The following is a 16,266-nucleotide window of genomic DNA, read 5'->3' as shown; positions in this document are numbered from 1 at the left end:
AAAATTCGCCTCCATTTTCTCCCACCAGCTCGCACATGAAAAAATGAAGTGCAGCTGAAAACGAGTCCTCTCCATTTAATGCCATCCCAGCACCCCAACATCCCATCAATCACATCCCTTTCCTCCTCGTAAATGCAAATATCATTTCACAACATGCCAAGGAATTTAATCATTACTTGGGAGAGTGAAGATCCTCACTTCGTACTTCCCCAACTTCTTGAAAATTCACTACCCACTTTGATAATGAATCAGCAACCTGATTTGCCGTACGTCTCACATGTCCGATTTGGAAATCCCATACAGTTGCCAACTCATTACAGATAGCCACTATGAATTTCTTCAAATGCCACGCATGAATTTCTCCCGAAATAATAGCATTTATAATGATTAAAGAGTCCCCTTCAAGATGCAAGTTAGTGATAACCATTTTCTTCCCAAATTTTATTGTATTTAACGCCGCCAGTGCCTCCGCAGTATTATTTGTACCATCTTCCACTCTTTGAGCCCCCATGGCTAGGATACTCCTTGTCCAGTCCCGAACAACAAATCCACTTCCAGAAGGCTTCGGATTACCCTTTGATGTCCCATCAAAATTAATTTTCAACCAACCTTCATCAGGGCAAATCCATTCAATAGTCACAGACAAAATGGGATTCGGATTCACCCGATTGAGCCCATTCATGAGCCTATATAGTTATTACTTTATCGCATGGTTATAACAATATTAATATTTTATAATTATTTACTTTTTATTTAAATGTCATAAGGTTATACGATTAAAATATAAAGTCCCTAGTAAAATCTGATTGAGTGAGGATTAATAGATCAGTGTCTTAAACGATTAATACTCATGGATTCTACAATATTATAATCAATCTGTAAGGGCTCTAAAGTGTGAATATTGCATATGTAAAGTGGATTGTAGTAAATGGATGTGTTATGGACTCTAAAGTGTGAACATTGCTTATGCAATGTCACTCACTATGAATGTGGCCCTAATCAATGGTATCTGAGCCCATAATGGCACCAAAAATCAGTAAACCAGCTATTTAAAAATCAGAAGATCAAATAACAATAATTCATGGTTGTAGTTCAAAGTAATAATCTAGTGCATAATGATCACGATTAAGATTTTAAATTTCTATGCACTTGTGATCTATGCACTCTCTTTCTTGGCTAGATAATAAACAATGTCATTTACAACAATGGCTGTATCAAAACGTTAACTTACACAATCACTAATGTGCACCACATAAGTGAGCTCACATAACCACTCAAATCTTCCACTAGGATATCACACCTCGCCAATGTTACAGCAATTCACTTGAATAATATCCATACATTGTCACAGTAATTATTTCACCTTCTAGTATTTACTCACATACATCAATTATGTTCTCCCAAGTTCAGCGAAACAGAAACAAGCACAAGTCACAGAGACAAGGATACAACACCGTGTCAATTCAGTAATATATCACAGAGCCGGGTATCAGTCCTCAGTCAACTTGTTATGGATTTCCTTGGCCATGGCATCAAAGCTAAATGGCATAATGCCGAATGTATGGACACTGCATGTTTTCTAGGTAAGCGATTTACCAAATCAAAAGAAAAAAGGAGGGTTAAAACGCAAGCAATTTACCAAAACAAAATTTAAATAAAAAAGGACATAATTCCTGGAGAAACTACTATTAAACCATGAACTTCAGTATACTCGGTTTATGTGTTGTTCTTAAAAACACACAAGGTTGAATCATTCGTGTACAAGACTTTCTTTAATTTTCCGCACCCTAAATTATTGAAAACAAGAAATTCATTGGAAAAAAAGCATTGAAAGATTTCAAATGCACATTTAGGAGCACACTAAATGATCTAGAAAAATGTATTTGAATTACAAATTCACTTTTAAATAAAAATAGCATAGATGATTATTGATACTGCATGACTTGGGATGGGTGCAAAACCTCGAAATGAAAATTAATTAGACAATTAATCACACTTCTACCCTCCTTACACATTAATCATTCTTATGTGTGTAATAGAAACAGAAATTCCAAGAAATTCCCAATCAAATTTACTCGATGATTTTTTTTAAATTGAGAGACGTCTAAATCCGTAACCAGACCTTCTTGGAGCCCTTACTCACCCTACTCTGCTCGGGGCATCGATTTTTAGAAGTGACTATTTTTATGGTTCTAATTTCAATGGAGAATTTTGGTGTTGACAGTACTTACAATAGATCATTCAGATGCCCTCCGGAAAACGTGAGAATCCCATTTCCGCATTTGCAGAATCTAAAGAGAATTCACTGATCTTTTTCAAAGCTACTCCGAGATGCTGCGAATCTTTACCTTTGCATTTGTTTAAAAGGCACGAGTTCCCAACCAGGATGAAAATTTATGCACACTTCGATTTTCAAAAGTTGCCATGATAGATCAACATCATTAACCTATATTTTATGAAGTTCTAATTATTTTTAATCCTTGTTCGTGACTATTTTTTAAATTTGTTTCAAAATATTAAATTTATTTTTGTGAATAATCTAATTAGTATAGTTTATGTTAGATTTGGATATCAAAATTATTGTAAAATCTAAAGGAATCTATCACTAAAACTCTAGTCTTAAAATGAATCCAACATAAAATCAATAGAGAATCAAAGAGCATGCAAAACACAAAATAAGCTAAAGTATACCATTCACATGCTTCATGGGTTTGAAATCTATTGTTCTCCTATCTCCATTCATCGCTTGATATTATGGTTGCTCTCATATTTAAGAGTTTAATAGAGAATGGATGCAGACAAAGTGTAGATACTTGATTGATTAATTGGAAGAGAGGAAAAAAGGTATCTTTTATAGAGAGCATCCTAGAAAATGGAGGGATAGGATTAAAAGGTGAAAAGATGAATGGTCGACTTAGATTAGAGGATAGGTATAAGAAATAGGAAAATATTAGAGAGTTGGTTAAAGGTGAATTAAGAAATGAATGACACTTGTCATAAAGGGAAAACACTAATGAATTAAATAAATAAAGATTTATTTAATTAATAGAAGAGATGAGATCAATTCAATAAATAAATATTTATTTAATTTAGAAAACGGATAATTTAAATAAATAAAAATATCTATTCAAATTGAGAAAGGTTAGAAAAGGATAAATGAATTAATTAAATAAATAAATAATTTATTTAATTAATAGAAGGCTTAGGCTAAAATAATTTATTTAATTAGATTAGTACAATTTTAGATGTCTAGAGTGTCAAATAAATTAATTTGGCTATCAAACAATTTATAATGGATTCAATTATTTTTATTTATTTTGTATTGTATTGGTTATTCTTTTTTCTTTATACTCACAATTCAAATTTCATATTTGAAGGGTTGTGGAACAACATTATGAAATAGAATTTTGTGTTTACTATATTGAAGTCAATTTTATTTTGTATTGAATGAAATTGTTATTAGTTTCATTGGAACCAATATTTTTATTATGTGCTTACAAAAATTATATTGAAGACTGGAATATGACTCTACAAGCGAAAAACTGTCGCAATGTCTATGCGACATCTAATTTGCTATCGAGATCTTCGTATGGCAACTTTCTGGGCTTCAAGAATAGATTTTATGTTCTGGCTAGTAGCCACCGGGAAGATGGCCTTATCTCGGCAACAACGAAAACTCAGGAACAACAGACCTTCTTCGCAAAAACCAAATACTGACTGATAGAGAGGGGAAGGGCTCCCCCTCCTCCTCCATGCATTGATGACCGAAAGTGGCAGAAGGCAGGGCGCAAGCATCCCAAATGCCCAGCTAGTGGGCCGAATCGTCAGCCAATATGCCATGACCGTCGTCCTCTATATTATTCGGAGGAGGGTCTTTTAAAACCTACCCATAAAGACAGAACCTTTAACCGGGGAAGCACTCACCGACGGAAATTCATAGCAAAGATTTCAAGGGGCTTGGATACCCTTGCGAGTCATTCAGTGCAACATCATCAGAATTCAGCGGTGGACAAACATTTTAAGGGTGTCCAATCGAAGCGTCCATTAGCCACAGAGGATAGTTCTGTTTTAGAAATCAACAATCAAATCCTTACCAAGTACCACAACTTAAAGGAGGCTAAGCATCCTAAGCCTAATTCACCTTCAAATCCTCCAGCTAATCCTAATGGGTTGGTCATTGAAATTGATACCCATACTAAGATCAGGTATCAAATGCACTGCAACGACCGAATGCTCTTTGCTCGGTGGAAAGGTTGGGGGATCCCGTCTGATCAAATTGCTAATTTGGTGTCGGCTTCTCTCAATAACCAGGTAAAAATTAACATCCTTCCTGATAATTTCTTAGCTATTGAATGTGGTAATCAGAATTTGAGAAATTCTTTGCTAAACGGGGACATATTAACATTCAAGGGTCTAGGGTTTGATTGCTGGGAATGGCAACCCCTCTTTCTTCCATCTCAATTCAACTCCTGCATGGTTAATAGAGCAATTTCACTTGCAAAAATTCCTGTAGAATTGTGAAATAATGATTTTTTAAGAATTATAGGCAACAAAATAGGTAAATTTGTAGAAGTTAGGAAATCATCCCTAAGCTTCTTTAACCAGCTTTTGATCGTTAACACGAATATTAACATTAAATCTTTTGAGCCCATAACAATGATATGCGACAATTCTTGTTTAACCCTAGAATTACCCTTTTATAATGGTTCTTTCAAAGATATTATGCCAAGGAAGATCCCCTCTGAGAAACCTTACCCTGAATCATTTCTCAAGTCTTATGGCACCCCATTCAGATTTGTGGAAGGAGGGGGTTTTACCTTTGAGGGCTTTAAGAATAATATTAACACTAATCATCTCACCGCGGACCTATGTCCCCATAGCTCCCCTGTTCAGACCTCTCACTCCCCTCTACCTCCAATGCCAACTATTAATCCACCTATAGTTGACTCTTTTCTTAGGGATTGAGACCTGGAAGAGGGTGAAATCAGTGAGTGGCCCCCTCAGATAGAGCAGCTCGGACTGACACCATCATCTAGCTCTCTCATCCCACCAGAGAGGGTGAGTCCCTTGAGGTCTCCCCCTTTAATGGAACTAACCTCCTCTATACAATTAGCGGAGATGGATAATCTTTCCCCGAATCCAGGGATGGAATCTTTGCAAGGTCAACGATTCTCTCAAGTCTCGTGTATGGAGGCCGCTAAGGAGGCAGATGTTCGCCCTCCATCTCTGATGGTTGTTTTTTATTTAATTGAAGAATCTGAAAGTGATCGTGTGGCCAAGGAAGTTAACATCATTGCCAATTTTGTAGGGGAAGAAGTAGTAAACGACCTTATGGATCAACTAGTTGATGAAATCTGTGATGATGAGGAATTGGAAAGACAAAGGGATCTCCTTGTCAAAAATCTATTAGATATTGCCAAAGTCAACTTAGAATCAGATGAACTCTTCATAGCTTCAAATAACTTAGAAAATGATAATCCAAACACCCTAGGCATTCTTAGCTCTGATAAAAGCAAAGGCTCTCCTGACTGTGCTAAACTCGGTAAGAGAAGAGGCAGGAGATCCCTTGTTGAACTAAGATCCAAGGATGGAGAAGCAAGGGGTCAGTCTAAAATATCTACTCTTTTTAATGCAAGGGAGGGGAAGTTCCTCCCACAGAGCCATGAAAATCATAACATGGAATGTTAGGGGTCTGAATGCCCCTAACAGACAGTGCATCTTAAAGCGCTACATCTCTGATTCTAAACATGACATAATTTTAATCCAAGAAACTAAAATGAACACCTTTGAGATTGTCCTTTTTGAGAAAAAACTAGACGTTAGATAGCTAAAACATTCCCCTGCCATAGGGGCCTCAGGGGGCTTAGCTATCATTTGGGACTCCAGATTCATCTTGTTTACACCTTTAGAGATTAGGCAAAATTGGATAGGAGGAGAAGTAGTAAGCTATAAAAATAACCTAAGATTCAAATTGATTAACGTTTATGGCCCTACTCAGAATAGGGATAAGGCTAGGGTGTGGATGGAAATTGAGTCTTTCCTTGGAAGTTTCCCAAATGATGTATGCATCATTGGTGGAGATTTCAATGCTATCACCAAGGTAGCTGACAAAAGAGGAGGTAGCAGCAAACTCCCTCCTGTAGCTGTAGATTTCAATCATTGGATCAATAGGAATTCCCTGTTGGAAATCCAGATGGCAGAGAATGCCTTCACCTGGAACAATAGAAGGACTGGTTTCTGTAACATCACTGAGAAACTCGATAGGTTCTTTATCCATGGGGGCCTCTTGGACCTTAATTACTCCCTGAAGGCAGAGCCTCTCTCTTTATCAGGATCTGACATTTCCCACTCCAATTAAACTTGATACCTGATCACCCCCTTAAAAAATGCCCCTTCAAATTTGAGAGCATGTGGTTTAGAGATGATAACTCTTTAATCCTTATTGAGAACTAGTGCAGAAGCTCTGTCTTCTATGGTTCAAAGATTTTTATTATCACAAGCAAGTTAAAGCTTATCAAAAGGAAGCTCTTAGAATAGAACATAACTAATTTTGGAAATATTTTCGATAAAAAAACTCCTAATTGAAAATGATCTTAAGAATGTTAACATTGAGGTTCTTGAGAAGGGGATGAATGAACATCTCTTCCTCAAAGAAAAGGCTCTCCTCTCTGAATATGAAAAGACACTCTCAAATGAAGAGATCTTTTGGAAACAAAAATCGAGGGAGTCTTGGTTGAGTGATGGGGACTAAAATACTAAGTTTTTCCACAATAGTACTAAGCAGAGGCAATAGGTCAATCGAATTTCTAAAATTAAGAATTGCCAGGGTTCCATCCTATCTGAACCAGATGATGTTGCCTCCGAGGCAGCAAGGTTTTTTGAGAAAATCTTAAACAATATTGAAGGCTCCAATCTTAGAGGCCAACTCAATATTATCAAGAATCTTCCAAAACTCATTAACGATAAAATCCTGTCAAAGAAATTCTCTGAGGAGGAGGTTAAATCTATCCTTATGAAGATGAATCCCGACAAGGCCCCGGGTCTGGATGGCTTCCCCACTAGCTTTTTCCAAAAATGTTGGGGTTTTATGGTGACAAAGATCACAGACACCTTACAAGGTATTAGGAACTCTGGTAAGATTCTCAAGGAAATCAACAATACCTTCTTAGCTCTCATCCCCAAAAAAGAGAACCATGAAAGCTTTAATGACTTCAGACCAATAGCCCTTTGCAACACTCTGTACAAACTCTTAACCAACCCTAGTAGCCAGACTCCAAAATCTTCTCCCCATTATTATTAGTGAAGGACAAACCAACTTTGTAGTAGATAGATCAATCTACGATGGGGTTATTATAGCCCAAGAGACCATTCATTCGATCCAACTCAACCAGGCCCCAAGTATGCTAGTCAAATTAGACATAAGCAAAGCTTACGACAAAGTTGATTGGTGCGTCCTATGCAAATGCTTGGAGGCCTTTGGATTTTCCAAATCCTGGATCAACCTAATCTTTGAATGTATATCCACCCCCAAATTCTCGGTCTTGGTTAATGGTTCCCTGAAAGGTTTCTTCTGTAGCTCAAGAGGGCTCAGGCAGGGAGATCCTATGTTCCCCTTCCTCTTCATCATCATGGTTGAAGCCCCAAGTAGGTCCATCTCTAAGGCCAAAGAGGAAGGTGGGATCCAAGGAATCCCCATTACCAACGGCCTCCCTTCCTTTACCCACCAGCAATTTATCGACGATATGATGCTTTTTGGGTATGGAAGTGTAAGGGAAGCGAGCACCTTCAAAGGCATCCTTAATTCCTATATGCTAGCCTCGAGTCAAGAGGTGAATCTGGCCAAGTCTGCAGTATTTATGTTCAACATAGACCCCTCCTTAGGAAAAGTGATCAGCAATGTCCTGGAGATTAGTGAAGGAACTCTTCCTTGCAAATATCTAGGCATTCCCCTTGACAAGGGTCGGAGACCCTCAAAATTATGGGACAACTTGGTGGATAAAATCAACTCTAGGATTAACACGTGGAAAGGAAAATGGCTCTCATCTGCAGGTAGAGCAACCTTGGTTAGATTAGTCTTGTCAGCTATGCCCATTTACCAGCTCTCCTACCAACATTTATCTTCTTCTAAACTTGCAGAGCTCAACAAGCATCTTAGGACTTTCTTTTGGCAAGGTGCTAATGATAATTGTAAAATATTACTAATATCCTGGGACAAGATTTGCAAACCTAAAGAAGAAGGAGGAATTGGCTTTAAAAACCTTCGGGATCAGGGCAAAGCCTTGGGTGCCAAGTTGGTTTGGAGGATGTTCAGAACCCCCCACCTCAAATGGGATCGCTTGCTGCACCACAAATACCTTAATGGAGGGAATCCTATCCAAATCTTCAGAGAACCCAACCCTCCTAGAGGGTCCTGCCTATGGAATTTTATGTTAGACTGCAAGAGGATTATCTCAGACAGACTTACTTGAAGCCTGGGGTCTGGGGATAAAGCCCTTTTTTGGTTGGATTCATAGGGTGGATATAAGGCTATTGATAATATCCATGACTTTGGTGTTACTCGTATCCTTCTTGAATCTCATAGAGGACCCCTGTTAAACAACTATATCTCCCCTTCAGAGGATGGGGCTGGTTGGCAGTGGATCGATAAGGAAGATGAGGATATCCCGGTAAGGGATAAACAAAAACTTATGGCAATTCTTGAATCAAGGAACATTGCCTTAGGTCATAATGAGGACAAACTCATCTGGGATGGCTCCCTAAGAGGAGAATACAACTCTAAGGATGGGTACTCTCTCATCTCCAAATCATTTTTAAGACCTATGACTAAGCTTCCCTTGAAACTTTGCTAGGATAAATACTGTCTGCCTAAGGCAGGTATCTTCTCTTGGCTTGCAGTTCAGAACAAGCTCCTAACTGCAGACAAATTTAGAAGAATGGGGTATGAGGGCCCTCGTAGATGTCCTCTTTGTGAGGCAGACAAGGAAGACACCAATCATATCCTCCTTAACTGCCCCTTTGCTCACAAATGTTGGATCTGGTTCACCAACAAACTTGAATGGTCTGCGGCCTTCCCCCACACCATCTTTGGAATGCTCAAGGCATGGCCTCTCCTTAGGTGTGGTTGTCTCTTTGAAGGTCTATGGACAACTCTTCCTTCTTCCATTATGTGGGAACTATGGAAGGAGAGAAATAGGGGTCTCGTTAAGAATGAAAAACTCGAGGTTCCTAGAATCATTAACAGGATAGAGTCAGCTATCACTGATCTCTTGAACAACCGACTATCATCAGGCACATTGAAGAATGCCTCTATCACTTATTGGGATGAAAATATGAAAAGACGGTGGGAAGGCTTGTCCTTTCCTCCCTTTGTAGGAGAGGGTCCTATTGCTAGTCTTCGTTCAAGGGATGCATGCAGATGGCAGCCCCCAGGCGAAGGCTGGGTGAAGCTAAACTTTGATGGGGTTTCCCATGGTGACCCAGGGCAAGCAAGGATAGGATGTGTTGTTCATAATTGGGAAGGCAAGGAACTTGCAACCCTTGCCTCTCCGGTTGGCATCAACACCAACAATTGGGCATAACTTATGGCCCTAGTGGAGGGTCTGCATTTATGTAGGAAACTAAGAGTTAAGAACTTGGAAATTGAAGGAGACTCGACTATAATTGTCAATGCTCTTAGGAAAGGTAGTATGCCTAATTGGAGACTAAATTCTTTGTTGTCAAAATCCCTTGACTTATGCAGAGATTTTGATAGGTTCACAGTCAATCATATTTATAGGGAGGGCAATAGAAGAGTGGATGAGTTGGTCAACTCGGGAGTCGATGGCATCAATCTCCTATCTGTGCCACCTTAAGGCAATCCCCTCTTTGGTTTTTGTGTCCTAAGTGATCGTTAGCATGTTTATCCTTTCATCCCCTTATGTTTCTCTTGCCTAGACTCTATTTTAACCCCCTTATTTTCTCCTCTTCCTGCCCCTATATTTTCTAATAGATACTCAAACAAACATTCAGTTTAAATATGCCCATATATCTGGTCTCCCAAACTTTAACTTAGGTAGTTAGGCTCAACCCATTAGCAGATATATCTCAATCATATATTTTTAGTCCTCTCCTTCATACCCATTTAGTCTTCCATCCTTTAGCCCAAGGAGAGGCCCCTCATCTACTATTTTTGTATCTACTTTTATAAAACCCTCACCTTGATTCAGTCATCCATCCTCATATTCAGCCTCTCATCGGTATATATACATATATATATACATACATATACACATATATATGTATACATATATATACATACGTATACATATGTATACATATATACATACATGTATGTATATGTATATGTATATATATATATATATATATATATATATATATATACATATATGTATGTATACATATGTATACATATACACATGTGTATATACACATATGTGTACATATGTGTCTATACACATGTGTATACACATGTATATAGACACATATGTACACATATGTGTTTATACACGTGTATGTATACATATGTGTATATACACATGTGTATGTATATGTGTCTATACACATATGTATACAGTGTATGTATACATATGTATATGTATGTATGTATGTATACATATGTATGTATGTATGTACATACATATATATACATATGTATACATATGTATATATATACATATGTGTGTGTATATATATATATATATATATGTATGTACATACATACATACATATGTATATATATACATATGTATATATTATACATATATATGTATATATATGTATGTATGTATATATATACATATATATATATACATATGTATATATATACATATATACATACATATGTATATATATACATATGTATATATGTATATATTATACATATGTATATATATACATATGTATACATATGTATATATATACATATGTATACATATGTATATATATACATATGTATAATATATACATATATACATATGTATACATATGTATATATATACATATGTATACATATGTATATATATACATATGTATGTATATATGTATATATATACATACATACATATATATATATATATACATACATATATACATACATATGTATATATATACATATGTATATATTATATATACATATGTATATATTATACATATATATGTATATATATACATATATATATATATATACATATATATGTATATATATATATATATATATATATATATGAAGGCTTTATCCCTCATTCTTGCAGCCCTAGATCCCTCATGGATTATCTAGGACTTATCCATCTCTTCATTTACCTAAAGGTATATATGCCTTTTCCCATTTTCATAATTTCTTAGAGTCATACTCTTCGATCGCATCACTTTATCTCCCTTCGAAATGTCATTTTTCATCGAAGTTACCTTTGTTTCGATGAAACCATTGTTTTCGTCAATGAGCCTTGTGGTTTCGTCGATCTCCTTATTTTCACTGAAACTTTCACCTTTCATGTTCATCGTTGTAATGCTCCATCAGTTCATCGAAACCTTGTTTTTGATAGGTACCCTTTTGTCGTTGCGTTTCACAACCGCCTTTTCGATCTTTAAGTTTATCGATTATGGATCCTCATTATTCAGATTTTGCTTTGGCATCAATGAAATCCCTTATGTCGATGAAAGATGAATATCTTCCTTCGACCTTTTGTTTTTACCGATGGCATGTCTTCGAAAAAATAGGTGTACCTTTTCGATAAAATTAAACATTTCGATGAAAGGTTAGTGTGCACCTTTACTTCATTGATGTTACCTTTGTTTCGATGAAACCATCATTATCGTAAACGAGCTTTGTGGTTTCATCTATCTCCTTGCTTTCATTGAAAGCTTTACCTTACGTGTTCGTTTCGATGTAATCCTCCTTCGGTTCATCGAAACCCTATTTTTCGATAGGAATCCCAACCATCTCATCGATCTTTAAGTTTATCGATAATGGTTCCTCATTATCCAACTTTGCATTGGCATCGATGAAATTCCTTATGTCGGTGAAAGAATAATATCTTCCTTCGACTTTTTGTTTTTACTAATGGTATGTTTTCGATGAAAAATCTCTTATGTTTTATCGACCTTTTGTCTTTCGATGGAACTTTCACTATCGGTCAATAACTTTAGTATCTCTTCGACATCATTCTTCTCTCGAAAAATCCTATCGATGAAACCTTCCCAAGTTTCTTCAATCTCATTGTTTCGGTAGAACTATCTCCTTCGGTGAATTCTTTACGTGTCCTACCAATGACGTAGTTTCTTCGACAACCTTGCTTCATCAATGAAACCTCATTTGGTTTCTTTGACATACACTCTATCGATGAAAATAGTTCTTTCGATAAGTCCCTTTTTAATTTCACCGAGGCCTAAGTCTCCTTGATAAATCATCTCATCAATGAAACATCGATAGGTTTCTTCGATACAACAGGTGCACCATTTCGGTAAAACTAGTCATTTCGGTGAGAGGTTAGTGTGTACCTTGTTTCATCGATGTTACCTTTGTTTCGATGAAACCATCGTTATCGCCAACAAGCTTTGTGGTTTCATCGATCTCCTTATATTCATCGAAATCTTTTCCTTACATGTTCGTGTTGATGTAATCCTCCATCGGGTCATCGAAACCCTGTTTTCGATAGGAATTCACAACCATCTTATCGATCTTTAAGTTATTGATATAGGCTCCGGCATTGGCATCGATGAAATTCCTTATGTCGGTGAAAGAATAATATCTTCCCTCGACTATGTTTTTACCGATGGCATATTTTTGATGAAACATCTCTTATGTTTTATCGACCTTTTGTCTTTCGATGAAACTATCGTTGTCACTCAATAACTTTAGGATCCCTTCGATACTCTTCTTCTCTCAAAAATTCCTATTGATGAAACCTTCCCCAGTTTCTTCAATCTCATTGTTTCAGTAGAACTATCTCCGTTGATGAAATCTTTACATGTCCTACCAATACTGCAGTTTCTTCGACAACCTTGCTTCACCGATGAAACCTCCTTTGGTTTCTTTGACATACCCTCTATCGATGGAAATAGTGCTTCCGATTAGTCCCTTTTGAAGTTCATCGAGGCCTAAGTCTTCTCATTAAATCATTTTCTGTTTACATCTCTCTATGTGAGGTTTCGGATTGATAGTTTTGTATGCAGGAAAAGCGGGTGGATGGAACTCAATATGTGAAAATGTTCCAAAATACTTCTCCACACACACACACAGGACTTCTTGGTGCAAGCTATGGAGTAATGAAGTATAACTCAGCTTCCCAAGATGGGTCCCATGGTTCTCTATCTTACAATGTCCCTCAAACCAATATTTTTGCTCTCAGATTACTGAGCAAAATGGTTTAGGGATGGCAAATGCAAGAACGAGGGATGCTTTGATAGATTTTTAGAATGAAATGCATCCTAAGCTATGCATGATCTTAGAAATGCAATAAACTAGATGATAAGATTGACAAGGTTAGTATGAGTACTATCCTAACATGATATATTTAGTCTATGATTGAGCTAAATGATAAAGAAAATATTCTAAACATGCATATTTAGAATAATTCCTGATTTCAAAGAGGCTAAAATGATGAGCATAAAAATGATATATGAAAGCTTGAATGTATTTGGGCATAAGTGTGATACTACAAATTTGGAGGATGATTTAAATTGGAGGAATGAAATCTCTATTTATAGCAAAAACATGGTAATGGATGGTTAGGATTGAAAGAGTTGATCAAGGGTTGAGTTTGAAAGTTGGGGATCCATGTTTGCAATTTGCACCAATGAAATGGTGACAAATGTCAACCTAGGGTTGGGTGAGAAAAGGGGTTGGAGGCATTAAATGCTGGAGAAGACCTTATGGTTATCTAGAGATAAGGGTTAAGCTTAAGTTAGGCTTACCCATTGGATTAAGAGTTAATCCAAGGATAAACCTTTGTGTAAATGATTTAAGAGATAATCATGGTCAAAGCATTAAAGGCCTAATGAGACCCTTGGGTTGGATAAAGGTTGGGTTAAAAGAAATTCTTTAACCATGTAAGAGGGTTTGAGTTAACCATTAATGGTTATTGAAGACTTTGGGGAATTAAGTGGTTGAAGACTTGAAGCCTTTAATGGTTATCAAAGACTTTGAGGATTTGAGAAGTGACCTCCCTTTGCTTAGAGATGTGACAAAGTTTAGAAGATGGGTTAGGCTAATTAGAAACGATTAGAAGAATCTAGAAGAATTTAGGAAGGGGTTTAGGAAGCAAGTGGGAAATGTAGGAGAATGCAAGTGGATGGAGGGATAATAGGATTTAATTGAATTTAATGAATTTCATTCAATTTGGTTGTAATTAAATAAATTAGATTTATTTAATTTAGGATAACTATTTAATTAAATTTGAATTTAATTAAAAGTGGATAGGAGGAATTTAATTGAATAAAATGATTTATTCATTAAATGGGTATAGTGAATTTAATTTAAATAAATTGAGTAATTTACTTAATTAAATAGAGGAATGCGGGTAATTTAATTAAATAGAAAAATGAACATAAAATATTTATTTAGGAATATGGTCATTTTTATACGTCTACATTTTGCCCCTCTTTGAAGTGACGTGTGTGCACATGTTATTTCAATGAAAATGATGCATTATCGTAATTTATGATCAAATGTCATTTATGTGTCGCTCTTTTGATTTGCAAGTCGTGCCCTGGATTTGATTTGATGTGTGATGCCCCAGATTCGATATTTGATGGTGATGCCCCCTCGGGAGATGAATCAATATTTTGAAATTTTTTGATTTAATTTGATGAGTTGTGTGTGGTGTGTAGGATTTCGTCGATGTAAAATGTGTGTAAATTGATTCATCTCCCGATAATGTATAGCGTGTAGGGTATAGGGGAGACCGCGACCATAGTACATGTCCGTTTGGCTAAACCTAACTTCATTTTCCCTCCTATAAAAGGGGAAAAGTGGTTTAATTAGATTCATTTGTTCATTGTTGACTTTGAAGAAAGAGAATTTGGTCTGTAGAGAAAATGTCTATTCCGTATTCCAAACACCGTTTCGAGCGTGTTCGGAGGTACTGGAGACCTACAGCGTATGGACCACAGTAAGTCAACATTTTTGACCCTCTTTTGAGTTTTGATTTGGTCGTTTTTAGTCATTTTTTTCATTTTTAAAAGTTGGTTTTAGCGTTTTAGCGCGCCAAAGTCATAGATTAGCGCATACAAAGTTTTAGGTAGCGCATCAAGTCGAATTTTAGGGTTGCGTCCGAAATAAAATAGGGCAACGCATAGGAAATATAGGTTAGCGCATAGACTTAAAATAGCGCATGGCGATAGTCGGGTAGCGCGTCAAGTCAACATGCGTAGGGTAGACCTAGCGCATAGGGGTCACAGGGGTTCGCATGGGTAAGGGGGTTTAGCGCATAGGGTTAACCTAACACATAGGGTCAAACAGGTAGCGCCCGAGAGGTATAGATTAGCGCGTGGGTAGGGTTTAGCGTATAGGGTAGGTTAGGTGGCGCATGGGGGGAAAGATTTAGCGCGTAGAGTCAGTCTAGCGCATAGGGTGAATAGATTAGTGCGTAGGAAAAATAGCCTAGAGCATGGGAGAATTTTAGCGCAGCGGGAGTTTGTTTTAGCGCATCGAGAAAAATTTTGCAAAATGAGGTGGTTTGTAAATTTGTTGTGTCGTGCTATCATGATTTTATGGATTTGTCCAATATGAGTGTCGATATAACTTGTTTTGATTTTCGATATTGCAAGTTATGTATAGATATCAATGTGTTGTGTTTGATCAGAATATGATTTGTGTTTGCACTCTGTTTCAAGTTCAATGTATGAAGCCTGATTTATGTTACAAGCTGATATGGGTTGGAAACTTGAGTTGTGTTACAAGCTGATATGGGTGGGAAACTTGAGTTGTTTTACAATTTTATGTGATTGTGGAGACTTGAGTTGTGTTACAAGTTTTGATATGGTTTCTGAGAACTTGAGTTGTTTTACAAGTTGATATGATAGGATTTTGAACTTGATGTAGATGAGCAAATTGTTTCATTTTGTTGATGTGAGTTTAATTTTGATATCATTGTTTTGATGTGGAAACTGATATTGGATTTGTTGTGCTTGTTGACAGGAGCGATTGGGTGTGGTTTAGTCGCGAGAGAGATTTCCGAGACCGTGGTCAGTGATATCGCGGTTGACCCAGGCTGATCTGGATATCATCGAGAGATGTGGGTTGACCTCCCTATTAGATATGCCTCGGTT

General features: G+C 36.8%; 1 protein-coding gene across 5 annotated transcripts in view; it reads right to left on the bottom strand.

The window, feature by feature from the left end:
- LOC131063047 (peptidyl-tRNA hydrolase, mitochondrial) overlaps positions 1 to 2,440 on the bottom strand; it is a 102,757-nt gene extending 100,317 nt beyond the window's left edge. For 2 of the 5 annotated variants that reach the window (XM_057996817.2, XM_057996821.2), the window contains exon 1: positions 2,232 to 2,438. The gene's annotated coding sequence lies outside the window, so the exon portion shown is untranslated. Of the gene's footprint in view, positions 1 to 2,122; positions 2,200 to 2,231 lie in introns of those variants that run through there. The other 3 variants (XM_057996820.2, XM_057996819.2, XM_057996818.2) reach the window with 3 other exon arrangements.
- Between the last annotated feature and the right edge of the window lie 13,826 nt (positions 2,441 to 16,266).

Source organism: Cryptomeria japonica, chromosome 1 (assembly GCF_030272615.1).
Source record: "Cryptomeria japonica chromosome 1, Sugi_1.0, whole genome shotgun sequence".
In the NCBI taxonomy this organism is placed as follows: domain Eukaryota; kingdom Viridiplantae; phylum Streptophyta; class Pinopsida; order Cupressales; family Cupressaceae; genus Cryptomeria; species Cryptomeria japonica.
This window is presented reverse-complemented; position numbering and strand designations above follow the sequence as displayed.